This window comes from Lichenostomus cassidix, chromosome Z (assembly GCF_008360975.1).
Source record: "Lichenostomus cassidix isolate B80296 chromosome Z, HeHo_3.0, whole genome shotgun sequence".
In the NCBI taxonomy this organism is placed as follows: Eukaryota; Metazoa; Chordata; class Aves; order Passeriformes; family Meliphagidae; genus Lichenostomus; species Lichenostomus cassidix.
In genome coordinates, this window is record NC_139511.1 from 1,114,732 (window position 1) to 1,130,283 (window position 15,552).

General features: G+C 37.1%; 1 protein-coding gene across 1 annotated transcript in view; it reads left to right on the plus strand.

Annotated features, from left to right (window-relative positions):
• The window catches only part of ATG10 (autophagy related 10), a 60,031-nt gene that overhangs the window by 6,965 nt on the left and 37,514 nt on the right, over positions 1 to 15,552 (plus strand). The gene's annotated exons all lie outside the window — the stretch shown is intronic.

The following is a 15,552-nucleotide window of genomic DNA, read 5'->3' on the forward strand; positions in this document are numbered from 1 at the left end:
AATTAAAACTGTTCGTTAAACTCTGGTTGGACTGATGTGAATGTTTGTTTGAGTCTGCATTAGACCTCCAGATTATTGACTAATCGGGATATAAATGACAGAGATTCCCTCCCTTGTTATGTTATTACCATAAATAAGAAAATAAGTCTTGGATTATAATAGACTGAAAGAAATGTATTTTGTATGTTATAAGGTATTGAATAGGTGGACGTGGTACACTTTGCAGTTACCTTTTCCTGCAATTCCTTTCCTTTTTTCATCAGTGCTCTGATTGCATTTTTTCCCACACAGAGGCTCTGGCACATTTAAGACATTTCTGGTCTGAAATGAGTATTCTTTTGGCCTGGTTTCTGAAGGAAATGGCACTTAAAACAATTGTGCTATTAGTCTGTGATACAGTCATTTCTTCTGATTTTTGAGCTCACTCACAGGTTTCAGCTTCATTTTAAAGAGGGATAGATACCAGTCATTTGATGAATAGCTGAAGCATTTTTAAAGTTTTTCTTTAAATTCTAGTATTTCTTAAATAGAAGGCTAATATCAATGCTTTGGGAGTTGTTATTTAATTGCCACTAACACAGTGCTTGTATACTTCACCCTGACTTGTAACAACAGATTATGGTTTATATTAAAAATTGCTTTTGATGATTGTGACGATTTTTTTTTTTTAATCATGAATCAAGTCTTCATTACAGTGTGCATTTTGAAAGAATGTCTGTAAAAAGGTATTGGGTCCTTCTTCTGGAAAGAAGATATCAGTTACAGAAAATGTCATAAACCAAAAGAGACTTCAGAGTCTGTAACATACTGAAATGGAGCCTTAAATACACTGAAATATTATACGAAATAATACACTGAATAAGATTCCAGGCCAAGCTTTGTGATTTGTCAAGATAGTGAAGTGAGTAGTCCTTGAGGTATTTTGAAAGATTTCTTTGTTTTGAGCCACAGTAATGTGCAGGTTGGAAGGACCCTCTTGGAGAAGGAGCCTTTGTACCTGTCGTGTAGCTGCAGTAAAGATGAAGAGTGAAGAAAGAGAAAGGTCTTAGAAAATTATGGAGGTTATAAGACCGTAAGAAAAAGAATTAATTTCTTCTCCAAAATATTCAGTGCCTAATAGAGATGATGTCAAATTTACATTCCTCATTGAACTGAAGGGTAACCAGACTGTTAAAGTTATTTAATCTATCAAACAGGGAAATGAAATTTGCTATGGATATGTAAAGCAAAGCTGTGTGTTTAACACTAAGAAAGATGAAAATGGTGACTGTAGAGGGGTTACATTTTCTTAAGCACAGTAGTTCCTGCGTAAGATCCATGTTCTTTTTCACAGATATTGAATGCTAAAGACCAATACCACTCTAATAACAATCTGTTATTTAAGTAGGTGTTGGGTTTTGGTTTTCTTTTTTTTTTTCTTCTTTTAATATATGTTGTACCCATAAATCACATGGTGTTATGGAATTACTGCAATCTGTTTGAGTAAGTTATTGAAATACGTTCTGATGAATAGCAAAAGTTGTGGTCTTGGTAGAAATTGGAAAGGTTTTCTCTGGCTATATGCATACAATATAAACATATATATATTTGATTAATAAATTTTATTTTGATATATTTAGAGCTTAAATAAACTCTTTATAAGAAATTAAATTTATTTTGGAAAAAAATGGGCATTAACTGATTTTTCCATATTTCACAATTTTCAGTTCCAGAATTACTGTCATGATCTTGATTTTTCCATATTGTATCTCTGTTATTTCTATCTTATTGGAATATTTCCATCTGTCTAATCTGATCTCCTCCAAGGTGTGGTAGATACGATGCATGTGCATGTAATACTGTAATTAACTGGGAACAGTAAGAAAGGAAAAATACGGAAATTGAGATCCGAGTAATCAACATCCATTGTTAGGAACAACCAGTGTTGACAAAAATAAAAAAAACCTGTGCTGTGGAATATGCCAGGGCATAAGAGGCTAGAAGATTTTCCTATCCTGATTCTGGGAATGCAGTTCAGTTACAAATAGAACGTTAGTTTTGGAAGAGAAGGTGAAAATTTGGAGGAAAATCAGAAGACAAATATTTGAAGCTGGGGAAGTTATGGGAAAAATATCCATAGCAAAGATTTAACTGTTCTGTCAGTAGTTGAACCCCAAACACATCAAGGGGCAGGTGATGTAGAATAAATCATAAATACATCCTGCTGTAGTGGGGTACAATTAGGATGTTGAAATGGCAGAGAGGCAAAATTATTACTGTTCTATTCATTTTTAATCTGTGAAGAGACACTGAAATCTAATGATATGATAAAGAAAACACACAAATAGCCTGAAGTAGCTTTATTCAAATAGAAAATCAATTATCAGTTATCACAGTATCAAAAATGTGCTAATCTACAAGATCTACAGGAAACCTGATCAAATTACTTGGAAGGTTTATTTAACCTCATTGATCAGTATGGACAGTTAATGCTTCCAGCTTTCCATCTCATTGTCTGGTGTCTAAATATCAGGAGCCTTCCTGGTGAAGCAGTGATGAATAACTTCCATATTCTGATCTTTTCCACAGAGCAGTCTGCATTATGTGCTGGTTCCATTTATACAAGTTGTGTTTTCATCTGAAAACCAAGAATAAAATTCTATGTGGGTTTCTTTCTGCTTCTTTTAGATATCTGCAATATAGAGCTTGTCACTTAAATCTTTGTTTCAGACTGAGGAGGTAAAAAAGCATTTTTGGGTATAAATCAGTTGACCTATTTTAGGTGTCTCCGCTAAGAGAAGATGAGTCTAAAAGTGTGTGTTTTTCCTGAGGGGTGATCAAGGGAAGCTACATGGTTAACCAGGCTGTAGGTGCCTGTAAGTTGTCATGTGAGCCCCATAAAACAAAACATGGCTCTGAGATCATCAAAAGCACTGGGAATTGGTGCTGGTGACTTCAGTGAGGCTGAGATTTCACTTTGATGGTGAAGCTCATACTCAGTTGAGGATTGTGTTTTGTAAAGTAGCAGCTTAAAGACAGTTTAAGAAAGTTTGTCTTTTCAAACTTGGCAGTGTCTCAGTTGTCAAGCTGTTTATCTTAACAAGGTGCCTGGGGATCCTGTCTTAGGCAGACCCTATTTTTCCATTTGCCATCCTCCTGGAAAAGGATTGACACTGTTTTTCTGGTACATAATCCTCTGTTTTTTGTGGTTGTAGTTTAATCAAGATGTTTATTTCAACATCCTGATTGGTAAACAGAAACTACTAATGATGTGTGACTGGTGATAAACTTTAGACAAAGTTGGTGGAGGACACCCTTCTGACCAATGAGATCAGATTCATTCCCTTGGAAATGAGCTGAAGAGTCAGAACTTTTAGAGTCTCTTCCAATAGAATAAAAATAGCCTGAGATGCAAAGCAAGGGACAGATAGAAACATACAGGCGCCATTTGAAAATTTCTAAGTTGCCATTTTGTTCTGGTTAAATTTTTATTGAATCAGTTGTTGTCTTTCTGAGCTGTTCTGACTTTATGCCAGCTGAGTGTCATCTGTACTTTTCCACAGACAGCATAAATCTTGTGTAACCACCATAAAGCGTTCTGGCTAATTCAACAACAATCTTCAGTATGTATTCTGTCTTGATCCAAATCAAATCTATCCTCCCAGGACATCTGTCAGGGTCTTTATCAGTGAACATGGGACTGTGTCTTCTTTTCTAGCAAGGACAGAACAGTTACATACATTATTGCATGAATTGTTGATAAGGTGAAAAATACTGTGCAAAATTCAAAGTGAAGGTAGTTCTCCTGCCTCCAAGAGCTTATACTCTAAAAGAGTAAAATGGGAAAATCTGGATTCACTTTATGCATTCTTTTTGTTTGTTATTCAAATAGCCCAAGGGAAGCAATAACTTGGAGTAATAATTCTCAGTGTGTGGTTTGTCTCAGCTCCTCTGGGTATTGCAGAAGAAATGAGTCAGCATGGAACCATTCCTGGAGCTGGAGCCATTGCCACTTTATAAAGGAGTGGGCAGGTTGGGAATGTTGAAGGTCTGTCCATACCTGATACTGCCTTTGGAAAATGAGCACTGAAGCCCAACAAACATGCTGATGAAGTTATGCATTTGCTGTGTCGTGGGCTCCACCTTTGCTGGCAGCTGTTCCTGGGTGTTAATCAAGATCTGCCTGATGGGGGATGTGGGAACAAGTCTGACATCCCTCTTAAACGTCATAATTCTCTAATTTGCTGTTCAGCCATGCTTTTAAGTTTGTAGCACTCAAATAGAAAAATTACAGTTCTTAGCAATTATTAATCATTTTTGCTCCAAACAAATCCCATACTTTTACAATTAGGAAAAACTCCTTTTTTCCTGGTGCAAAAATAAATAAGATGAATGCAATGTAAACATTTGCATAACCACAGTATTTGTTGGATGGTTAAGTGAAAACTCAGCAAACAGTGCTCAAGGAGAAAAATGTAAATACATTTAATAGAATCCAGCACTCACTGCAGGAAATAATGGAAGGACCTTAGTGAAATGGGAGAAAATCAAGTATTACAAATCTAAAACATCAGTTTGTAGTGAATGTTTCGGGCTCAAGAGCAGTGGAGTTGCTCATGTACCAGCACCATTTTCAAATACCAGAAAGGAAATCCAAATGGAGACCTGCAAAAAATAAATCAAGAAACCACTTACGCTGAGGAGTTCTGAAGTGTGTTGCAAAATGCAGTAAAGATCCTTGTGATTTTGCTTAAAATGTATTACTCTGAAAGTGGAATTAGGCTTTATTAAACCACAGGAAAATATTCCAGTGTGGATTTTATTGACTGTTTTCTGCATGGAAAGGCTTGGCAAAATAACTACATTGTTTAGAAATATCAGGGCTGGAGGAAACTTTGGTGTAGACATGACACCACTTCCTTGAGCTGGAGAGCCCTCAGAAAAAGAACGGTTCTGTGGTGACAGAAGCCATTTGAATCCCAGATCTGTCCTGCTTTTTGGGTTCCTTCTTTGATGGGATGCCTGAGTCTTCAAGGAGGAGGCTTACATGTTTCTGCTCCTGTAAAGTTCTGGAGGCACGGGAAGTTTTTGTCTCCCACACACAGACCTTTGTGCATCGTTTTCTGCGTGTCACGTTGGAATCCTGGCAAATCTTGTTAGCAGTAGTTACATTTAGTTTCCAACAGCTTTGATGACATGCTGTTGGCTTGACTGTCGTTGTGGGTGGTGGGACCCTGATCTGAATTCTCTATCTTGCACATTCTTTGATTGCTGTTCTGTTTTATCCACTAATAACTTTTCACAAATCTAAGGAAATATATCAAAAGCAAGTGTATAAACTAAGTATGATGTTTTTGGGAGAGGTGAAGGAGCACTTTGTATGACCTCCAAAAGTGATTTCTTTTTCATTTAGATATTAGCATGGAGTGATTTCAACTTTTTATCTGCCATCTTGGTATTCAGAGCTGTCGCTTAATATTAGCGAATAAATGCTACATCAGACACAGGGAAAGATGCTTTAATTCAGGTTTGGTAACTGAATGTGACAGTTTAGTTGGAGTTACCATGGTTGAAGGCATGATGTCATTGCAGCAGAATGTCTTTCTTCTGCATTAAATAAACCTTCATTTCCTGTGGAGCACACACTGAGGCTGTGGGAAGTGAAGGTGGTTTTCCCAGAATCTGAACTTGGAGACAATAGTAATACCATTGACAAAACTATTTATAAGCTCACCCTTTTGTCCTGGTGATCTTGTATTTTTGATATAAAAAACCTGTTGTTTTGTTTCCATTTAGTGCATTTTCTCGTGACGTCTAGAAAGGTGTTTTGAAAAGTCTGTCTGGTGGTTTTAGAGTATCTAGACAAGACCAAATTCAGAGTAAAGTATTTACACTGTTTTAATTCAAGTTAAAATTTAATTAAATAATTCTAGTTTGATTTGTGCATTGTGGTGGGATTTCTTTGTAAATTAAATCATTATGAGATTGTAAAAAATAATTTAAAAAAAATTTTCCAGAGTGGACTTCAATTGTGGTTGTCTTTACACAGTAAATTGTATTAATTTACCTTAAAACTGTGTGTAATTGCATAATCAGCAGCAGTATCAAAGATACATAGTTCATGCAATCACTCACCTATGCAGGCTGTGAGCTTCACCTCTCAACTTTTGCTGGGTTAATGTGATTTTTTATAAATTGTGGTGACTCTTCCACCAAATGTTTTGATGCTTGGCATGCCTTGATACCTGGGCAGAACATCAAGAGATCCCTGCTTCTGCAGCTTTATCCGTGGAAGGGCTTGTAAGACATTAAAATCTGTTTTTCTGATTCCAGCTTAAAAAGTGTTACTGCTGTGATCTTAACAGGAGAGACAGCTTTGAAGAAAGGCATTTTTTGTTGTATTGTTCACCCCCTCCCTCTCCCTCCTTTTTTCCCCTTAAAAGGTGTTGAAAATGAGCTGCCATGAATGGAGGAGGTGCTGAACTGATGGCCACATCAGCAGCCCTTATGTTGGCATGTTTGGCCACACCTTGGCTTCCTTTTATATTGTTCAATATACTGAAACTAATGCATATTGTAACGGTACCTCTGTGACATTTCCTAAGCATCACTGTGTGCCTGGGGATAACGGGAATGAAGAGTTTGGGGAGATCTAAATTCCCCAAATTTTATGCATTTTAATATCAAGATATACTTTAGGCTGCAGTAGAACACGATTCATATTTATGGTAGTTGTTCAGAGTTGTTTAATCTCTGAGATTCACACAGTGCAAAGGGATTCTGCTGCAAGCACGTGCATTGAAATGTGATGTTAAATATCATAGAAGGATTAATGTTAACATTCTTGCATTCCTAAAAACAAATCTCCAGTGTGTTGTAACAACCTGACTGTGCCAGGTGTAGATACATTTTGTAGATAAATATGCATTTTCAAATACTTAATGGCATTAACTCACAAACTAGAGACATGACACTGTGGTGGTTGTCAATTACTGTTTTACCACAACAGAAACAAAATCACAATCTGGTCAATTGTTAGCATTTTACTTCTAATGGTGAACCTCAAAATACTTCATGTTTCCAGCCTTGCCTTTGTTTCTCTTAAATTAAATTGCACTGATTCAATGTTACGCTCTAATTTTCTGGGGATGATGATGCTCATCTGTATTGGAACAATGCTTTTATTTTGGCCAAGTGCCTGTGTTTTTAGCAGTGTCATATGATTATCTTTCAGCGTGCTTGGATTGCTCGCCTGCAGCACACAGGTCATGCTGGCTGGGAGTGAATATTGCAGATTTAGGGCCTCAGAGTGGCTTCCTGAGAACCAGGCAAAATGGCCAAACTTCCATATGTTGCTGCTTTGTGGAAAATTCATGGTTATTGTCCTTTTAGCTGTGAGGTCTAACTGTGAGTTTTGTTTCCTTCCCAACACACCATCTCACTCTCATTGTCTCTGAACTCTCAAGATACATGAAAAAATCCTTTTCTCCCCTTTGTCACAAAGAATGGTTGTGATTTTCTGCTACAGAAAAAGATGCAGTCTCATACTTTCCCCCCCTCCACATATGATAGAGTTTTCTTTACCATCTTTTTGTTAGTCCTATTAATTAAGAAGCAGCCACTGCTGGGTTTGTGTTAACATTGTAAATAAAGCAATTTAGATTTCTCTTGGGGTCAGAATGTGGTGGTTCTTGATAACATTAGAGACTTACATTGTGTAACCAGTATGTGATTTTGGGGTCAGGTCCTTTCTAGATATAACTAAAGAGCATTGAAGTTCACTGAGACTTAGGAACTTGTGGTGTAGGAAAATGTGTTCTAGGGTTACGAATTATTTTTCATGAATCATAAAAATAACTTACTTTTCCTCATATAGACCAACACACAGTTGAGGAGAGGAGACACTGCTTTTTTACCTTGTAGGAGTCAAGACTCAATATATATACTTTAAAAACCTATCTATATATAAAGTATGTATATAACATAAGACTGTTTTTGTACTGTACTGGTACTCAAATGATGCTGCCAATGCAGAGTGTTAAAATTTAGTACTAATGTGATTATGAACGCCCCAATTTCAAAATTTCTACTCTCATTTATACGAGAAGTGAATTTGGTTCTGTTAACTTATATGAGATACAGGTGTTTTCCTGAATGAGCAGGACAATAGATCTTTAATACAGAGCAGGTTTTTTTCACTTGAATTTAGCTTGTTAATGTTGTGTAATCTTTCTGGCCTGGTTTGCCAGGGACTAGTTCAGGCAGCAGTTGGACATGCTGGTTGTCTTTTTAAATGTGACACTCACTTCCACTGTGTGCAAGATACTGAGAGCACATCCTGAGCACAGGGGGCATTAATGCTTGGGAATGGAAAATACACTTCTTGGTATAAATGGATGTCTGTAACTGGGAGTATTTTGCTTAATGGATGGCTTTCTCATGATGATCTGTGGTGATAGCAATGAAAATGAATTATTTGAGTTGACTCAAACATCTCTTATCACCATTTTGCTCTGATATCTGGAGAAGATGTAACGTCATACATTAAATAGGATTTAAGTTTGCTGTTTGAAGAGGAGAACAATAAAGTATAAGAACTCATTGTGATCATGAGATAGACATTTTTCTATGATAAGTGATCAATGAAGTTGTAGAAAGGCAGACGTGTCTGTTATGGGAGAGAGAAAGCTGACAGACAAAAGACTTGTGCTGTAGGTCATACTTCATAACATAAGCTTTGTGTCCATCTAGTGATTTTTGTAATATGATCATTAGTGTTTCCATCTGTATTTTGTGTTTTTCCCTATTCGATAGCTTGCCAATAAAATTTCTTTCCCAGACAGCTGAACCTAGCTTGCAGACTGACAGGGCACAAAAAACCCCCACCTTCAAAGGAGAGCACATTAAAAAGCTTAGAAATCACCAGAAAGCGTTAACGGCTCTGTTGGCTGTTACACAATGGGATGCAGGAATTGCAATAATGTTCTCTTCCATCTGGTGCCTGCAAACTTGCTGTTTTCAGAGGCATTCACTGCTGTAGCAAACTGTTCACTTATTCATTCTTGTGTAGTTGCCCGTTATTCTTTGGAAAAGACTTGGGTTGAAAGCGGCTCAGTTCTTTGTTACAGAAATGCTCAGTGTCAAACATATTACAAGAAGATGTCAGTCCAAATGCAAATACCTTCAACTCTCGAAGCCTGTCCGCATGTTGTGTATGTTTGGAATGTGCTGTGAAGGTGTAGTCCCAGGAGCGAGGATCTTGACTGACAATACTTAAAGGAAAATCATGTGATATCTGTGCCAAAACGTCTATCTCAGGATGAAATTTCAATTTCCGCTTTAAATTTCCTGGCTTATGTTAGCTAACATTACAGCCTTGGTTTTCCTTCTTTTGTTAGGATCTGTGTGGTTATTTTCTTTGTTGCATCTGGACTGGTTAATTTTCAGAATGGTGAGATAGCAACTGACTGGAAGGTGTCACTCTGAGATGGAGGAACGGTTTAATGAACTGAAGCAAGTGAAGACACATTTTTTTCTGCCAGACCATGAGATAAAGGAGTTAATATATAATTTCTGAGCACAAACCACTTTATGGTGTCCAGCTCTTGGTCCTTTCTAAACATCTGAAATAACTTATGTTCATGTAGCAAGAGCCTTTGGTGGTGTCTTTGTCTCAAGACAGGTTAGGCATCACCTATCATACATTATCTTGTCCCAGAATTTGAATTAGTCTCCTTAGTCATGTGGTATTGAGCAAGTAAATGAACTTACTAATAGTTTTCCCGAAAGTATTACAGAAATTCCCAACATTCTGCCAACAATTCCCAGCATTTTAGTTGAATGTTATATAATGATGTGTGCTTATGTAAGTCTTGTGTTGCTTTCAGAAATTGTGAATGATACTGGAGTGTGTTGAGATGACCTTGGAAACATTAATTTCAGCATATGTAAATTTTCAGGTGCTGTATGATGAGCCTTTGTCTTTCTCAGCCTTTTTTTCTGGAAAGATTGGGTGCTGCCTGTCCTGATGTGACCGTGGTAGCTGTGTGTGGGATCTGTCACTGCTGTGTTTCCACTTGCTGCAGTGGCAGAAATACCAACCACCAGCTCTGCTCTTGAGGGTCTCAGCACCCAGGGCTTTTAGGATGAAAGCTGAGTGTTCAAAAGCAGGTATATTGGAGACCCAGTGGTTGTGCCTGTCTTTGACTCAATTCCTTTGGAAATGGTTTGGAGATCAGTTAAGAGGCTGTCTGTTTGTCACCACAGTGTACTCTCGAGGTTGTTTGCCAGTTTTTTGTGCTTCTGAGTATCTCTAAAAAGAGATCTGATCTGCTTGAGTTCAGGCAGCAGCTGTGCAGACATGGGCTGGATAGATGGTCATGGTGACCTTAAAACCAGCTATTTCTTCACCAGCGAAGTTGGAACTTTAGCCCTGAATGGGAATTAATGAATCTGAATTAAGTGTCTAGCTTAAGCAACCTCAATTCCATCTTCTGGCTTCATTAGTGCTTCAGTTAGTGCTTGTGAAGTTTTTATTTTCCCTCCTATATACTCAGTCAAATCCACACTTTTGGAATGCTGGTACGTAATACTGATCTTTGTGGAAGTGAGGTGTGCCCGAAGAATTAGTTAAATGTTACTTGGGCCACAAAATTTGCAGCAGTTTTGGAAGGTGAGGCAGGGGTCTCAACTGACGTGGTCCTTGGCAGCAGTGGGTCCTTTGCCTCTCTTCAGCAGAACCTTCTGAGCACAAGATGCTTGGGAAGATCAGGCCACACGAGCACTTAAGTAGAACTTAAACGAAAATCTGAATGAGAATCTCTGATTTTGAAGGTTTTGTCCAAGATTTAGAAGCTAAGGCAAAGTTAGGTGTCTTGATTAGTTACACAGGTTTGCAAGATAGAGCACAAGAGCTAGAAGAAGCTTCCTACATGAAATCCTGAACCCAAGGTAGGATGCATAGAATATATTTAAACATCTCCTTTGTAGGATTCTTGTTTTTCAGTTAAGTCACAGTATGTGTTCTAATGTATGTTTAATATATGTTCAATTAGTCTAGTGTTTGAGATGCAGAAGTGCAGTTAAAAATTGAAGAGAGTATTGAATCAAAATTTTGATCCCATGGTCTGGTATTAGCTCGAAATATTTAGCACCCAGAAAAAAAAAATACTACTGCTATTATTACTACTATCCATTGAAATACAAATGTAAATATCAGACACTCTCATGAGTTTCTAATTTTAAGAATATTTCTAATTGCTGCCTGTTGTTAGATGCTTAATTTCATATTCCCCAGGTTTTATCCCATATTTTAGAAGGATAGAAACACATTTGCTGTTTAACATCATATGTAGTTTTTGTGTAAATCACAACTGCACAAATTTGAATTCTAAGAAAAATGTTAAACATTGGAAGGATGAGACTGCAAAAAGTTAGCTACACGAAGGTTAGCAAGGTATAACACTTTTCTTTGGATTGTGTTAGAAAACCTGTTTTGATCTGTTTTTCTGTGATGTGTGCTTCAGTCTCTGCCCTTGTGCCTTCTCAGAAATTCTTCCTTCCTTGGAGTGATGCTAAACACATTTGAGCAATGTAAAGGTTTTCAAAGATAATTAAGCTCCTGCAAATTTTGTGTAGGTAAGTGGCTGAGTGGAGGACAGGCCATGAAAGTTCTCTGCCTGAGAATTCACCAGACAAAGGCCTTTCTAGGTGTCCCAGCTGGGGCAAGAACCCTCTCCTTCCTTGGGCCTAACACTTGATGCAGATCGGAAGGAAAGAAAAATCAGCCAGAATAAACATTCCGAAGTAATTCCAGGTAATTCTGGGTTTACAATATTTAGCGAGCAACTTGATAAGCAGTTTCAAAATGTTTTGTCATCTGAATTTGAGGCAATACAAGAAAATTTTATTTGATTAAAGAACTATGCTTGCATTAAAAAAAAGACTGCTGTTTTGCTATTGATTTTCACCCCCTCTTTCCTCAAGTGCCTGTGCTTTGGGCAGAGAGTGCATTTGATTAAAGGTGAGGAAAGACACCCTTGTTTTCCTGGCACAATATGCAAAATACATGGATATTAAAACATTGCATTCTTTCGTGAAGCCCAGCTTATCTGTAGGTGATACAGTATCTGTCCCTGTGAATTGCAGATTTGAATGCCTGTGGACAGTAAGAACACCTTGGCAAAGTTTTTTGTCCACTGTTAACCAGATTTGTGGTATTAGACTTTATTTCCTGCTCCAGTTTTTTACCTCATCTACCGAATCTACTGGTTTTCTTTGTCTCTGCATGGAAAGAGCTGCCACAGTGGGGTCTCATTACAGAACTTTATTTCAAACCCATCTCTAGAAAAATCTCTAAAAATAACTAGACTTTAATGTCCTTTTTTTAAAAAGTCTTTCTGAAAACTGCTGAGATAATACTGTGACAGAAATCTTGGTAAAAAAGAAGAAATAGAAAAATAACATGAGTGGGGTGGTTAGTGATGTTTGTCAGTTAATGTACTTCATTACCTTCAAATGAAATCCCTATTCTGGTGCACATACTTTTCTGGAAGGTGTTGTCACTCTGTTTCAATTAACTGGCATTTTCAGATTTTGTCCACTGGTATTTTAAACTGTTTCTGAGGATTCACTTTTACCTGTTGTTTCACAAAGGCAGCCCTGGATCACAGCCCTTGTAACCATGTGCAAACACCTGTAGTAGGTGTTCAGTGTCTCTTCTTTCAGTCAGGTCTGGAAATCTTGCACTGCTGAGCTGTTCCCCCACGTGTGTGAAGTCCTTCATAAAGGACAGCCTTCCTCAAAGATGTAAATACTATGTAACTAAAAAGCATAATCAGTTTTCTTTAGTGATTGAAGAATGTTTAATGGCCATGAATGAGTAATACAACAAAGTGCTTAGGCAAATCAAATCAGAGTCAAGTGCCTCAAAGTTTTTAAAATAATAATTATTAAGAACTGAACACCTGACGCTTTGAGCTGAACTTATTAATAATATATATTAATATGTATAATATAATAATAATATGTAGTTGTATTAATATGAACTTATTAGTAATATGTAGAGAGTGAATGGATGAATACAAAGAAGTGTGAAGAGTAGGAGGGAAGTGAGCTGATGCAATACTTTGGTAAGGAGGGGATGAGTGCCTTCTAGTACCTGACTGACTTTTTTTTCTGGCGTTTTTCATAATGCTAGAATCCAGAAGTGAGATTGTGAATAGTTTAATTTTCAGCATCAGGAGAGCAGAAGGGTGTGTATTCCCTGCCTTTTTTTTTTTTTTTTTTTCCTTTTTTCACTGTCCATTTTTTTGAATTGTCTTTTACTTGAATTTCCCCCTACCAGTATCTAAAAAACAGGTATTAAAAAAATTATTTTCTTTGACTGTAGAGTAGCTACAACTGTCATCAGCTGGTCCTGAAGTAAAATATTCAGTCTTAAATAATAAGAAAAATAGAGAAAGCTTCTTCAATGTCGCTGTTGAGCAGCTAGCAGAGTAATGAATGCATCGGTTCTCAGTGGCAAGAAGGAATGACCTTTATTGTTTTGATTTCATCACATATATAGAGTTCTCAAAAGTCACCCAGATTGGTCAGTCAGAAGCCTTCCCCCAGGCCTGATTGGCCAGGCCTGCACTGCCCAAGTTCTGGGACACTGTTCCAAAAACATCCAAACTTTATCTTTATTTACAAAACACAAGAAAACTTCTCATGGGAAAAACTGTGCTAGCCACACTTCAACACTTCTCTCAAAAAACAGGTTAGGGAAAATACTTGTGAGACTAGAAGTCAGTTTGAGAGGATTTACAACTTTTTAGGTTAAAAGAACAGTTGAAACAAGTTTTGAGAGTCACTTACTGGATTTGAAGTCAGACTTGTAGAATTATTTTTCCCTGCTAATCTATTGCAAGTGGCTTGTTGATAACTATGGCATTATTAAATTTAATTACTCTTCTGGTTATTATTTTTGAAAGTGGTAAGAGTCTTTGGTATATAACCGCTGATGGATTTCTCTCAGCAGTCATGTTTCTTAATGAGCAAAACCTGAAACTCCTTCAGACTTGGTTTTAGCATGTAGGAAGAATTACAGAACAGCTGGCCGGAGAAGACAGGCTTGGAAGGATGTATCATTAATTAATTCTGTTTAAAATAAATTGATAGGCAACTTGAGCGTTTATGTTCTGTAATTTCCAAAGGACAAATATTAATTTCTGAAAGAGGTTTAATGGTTTTGGCTGAAGCATGCTTCACCTTTCTTCAGTCAAATGTCTGAGAAGCAGCCATTGTACCAAGATCATTAGGAAAAAATGGCAATATTTAGAAATGCCACAAAAGTGTAGCTTAGTCTTTTTAGATTCAAGAATTTCCAGAAAGAGATCCTGCTTTATATTGTAAGTAGGTCTGAAAAGATGCTGAGACAAATACCAGAAGGTTATTTAAACCTGCATATTGCTATATTAAAGAAAGAGAAACAAACCCAGGAAAAAGATTGCAGACAAAATTATATTTTACTCTGGTCACCAGGTAGTAAACAGAAATAAATTCATATTTCCAGTAAAGATTATTTCAGAGAAGGCAGGATGTCTGATGAAGATAAGTCTGATGAGCAACTACTGTAGATAGTAGATACTTCAAACAAGGGGGAAACAAAATTTGAGAGGAGATCGTGAAAAAGAAAGTAAGTGATAACTTCTTCCTAGAATTTCTTTCAGGGGGCAGAAATAGTGTTTGGAGTTTAGTTGTTTTTGGGTTTTTTCCTATTTTAAAAGGCAAAGAGTTATAAGTTAATTACCCTGGCATCAGTGACATTGAAAGTTTTTGAGGAAATTCTTAAAGAAGATTTAAGTAAAGGTTGCATATGGAAATAGGATGGAATGCCAGATGATGTTACAGAAGGTAGTGGATGCATTGAACAATTTTCTATCATTTGGCAAAATAATTGAGTTACTAGACAAAGAAAATTCAGTGCTCCTAATCCATACAGAGTTTAGTAAAACTTTTTATCAGTGGCCCACAGGAAAGCAAAGCTGTGTGATATTACCACAGAAATTCACTGTCAGACAAATCTTGTATTTTAAGTTGTAACTGCAGTACAGGGAGTAGGAGATGGTTAATGAAATTTGCTGATGGCAAAATATCTGGAGGCATTGTCAATACAACAGAAGGTAAGAAATTCCTGTGGAGAGAAGCAGAGGAGCTCGAGGAGTGGCACAACAGAACCAGGATGAAATTTAGTGGTGCAAAGTATAAGGTCATGCACTTGGGGAGTACAGGTAAGGTAATGCTGCTTCAGAAGCTCGTGGCTCATTAGTTGGAAATTACTGAGGAGGAGAAATAAATGGATGTTTTAGTTGATCATAGGATTACTGTGAACTGCTCATGGGCATGAATGAAATAAAGACAGGTTTAGGTTCTGTCTGGGTGTTGCTCCCCGATGAAATTGGTATTAAACAAGGGTGTTGAAGACTTGTCTGTAATGTTGTATGTTTAATTACAGCTACTCCCACTGAAATAAAAGTAAAGGGAATTAAAATATAATAGATTTTTTATTGTGATTGGAGAAATCAGATTTGG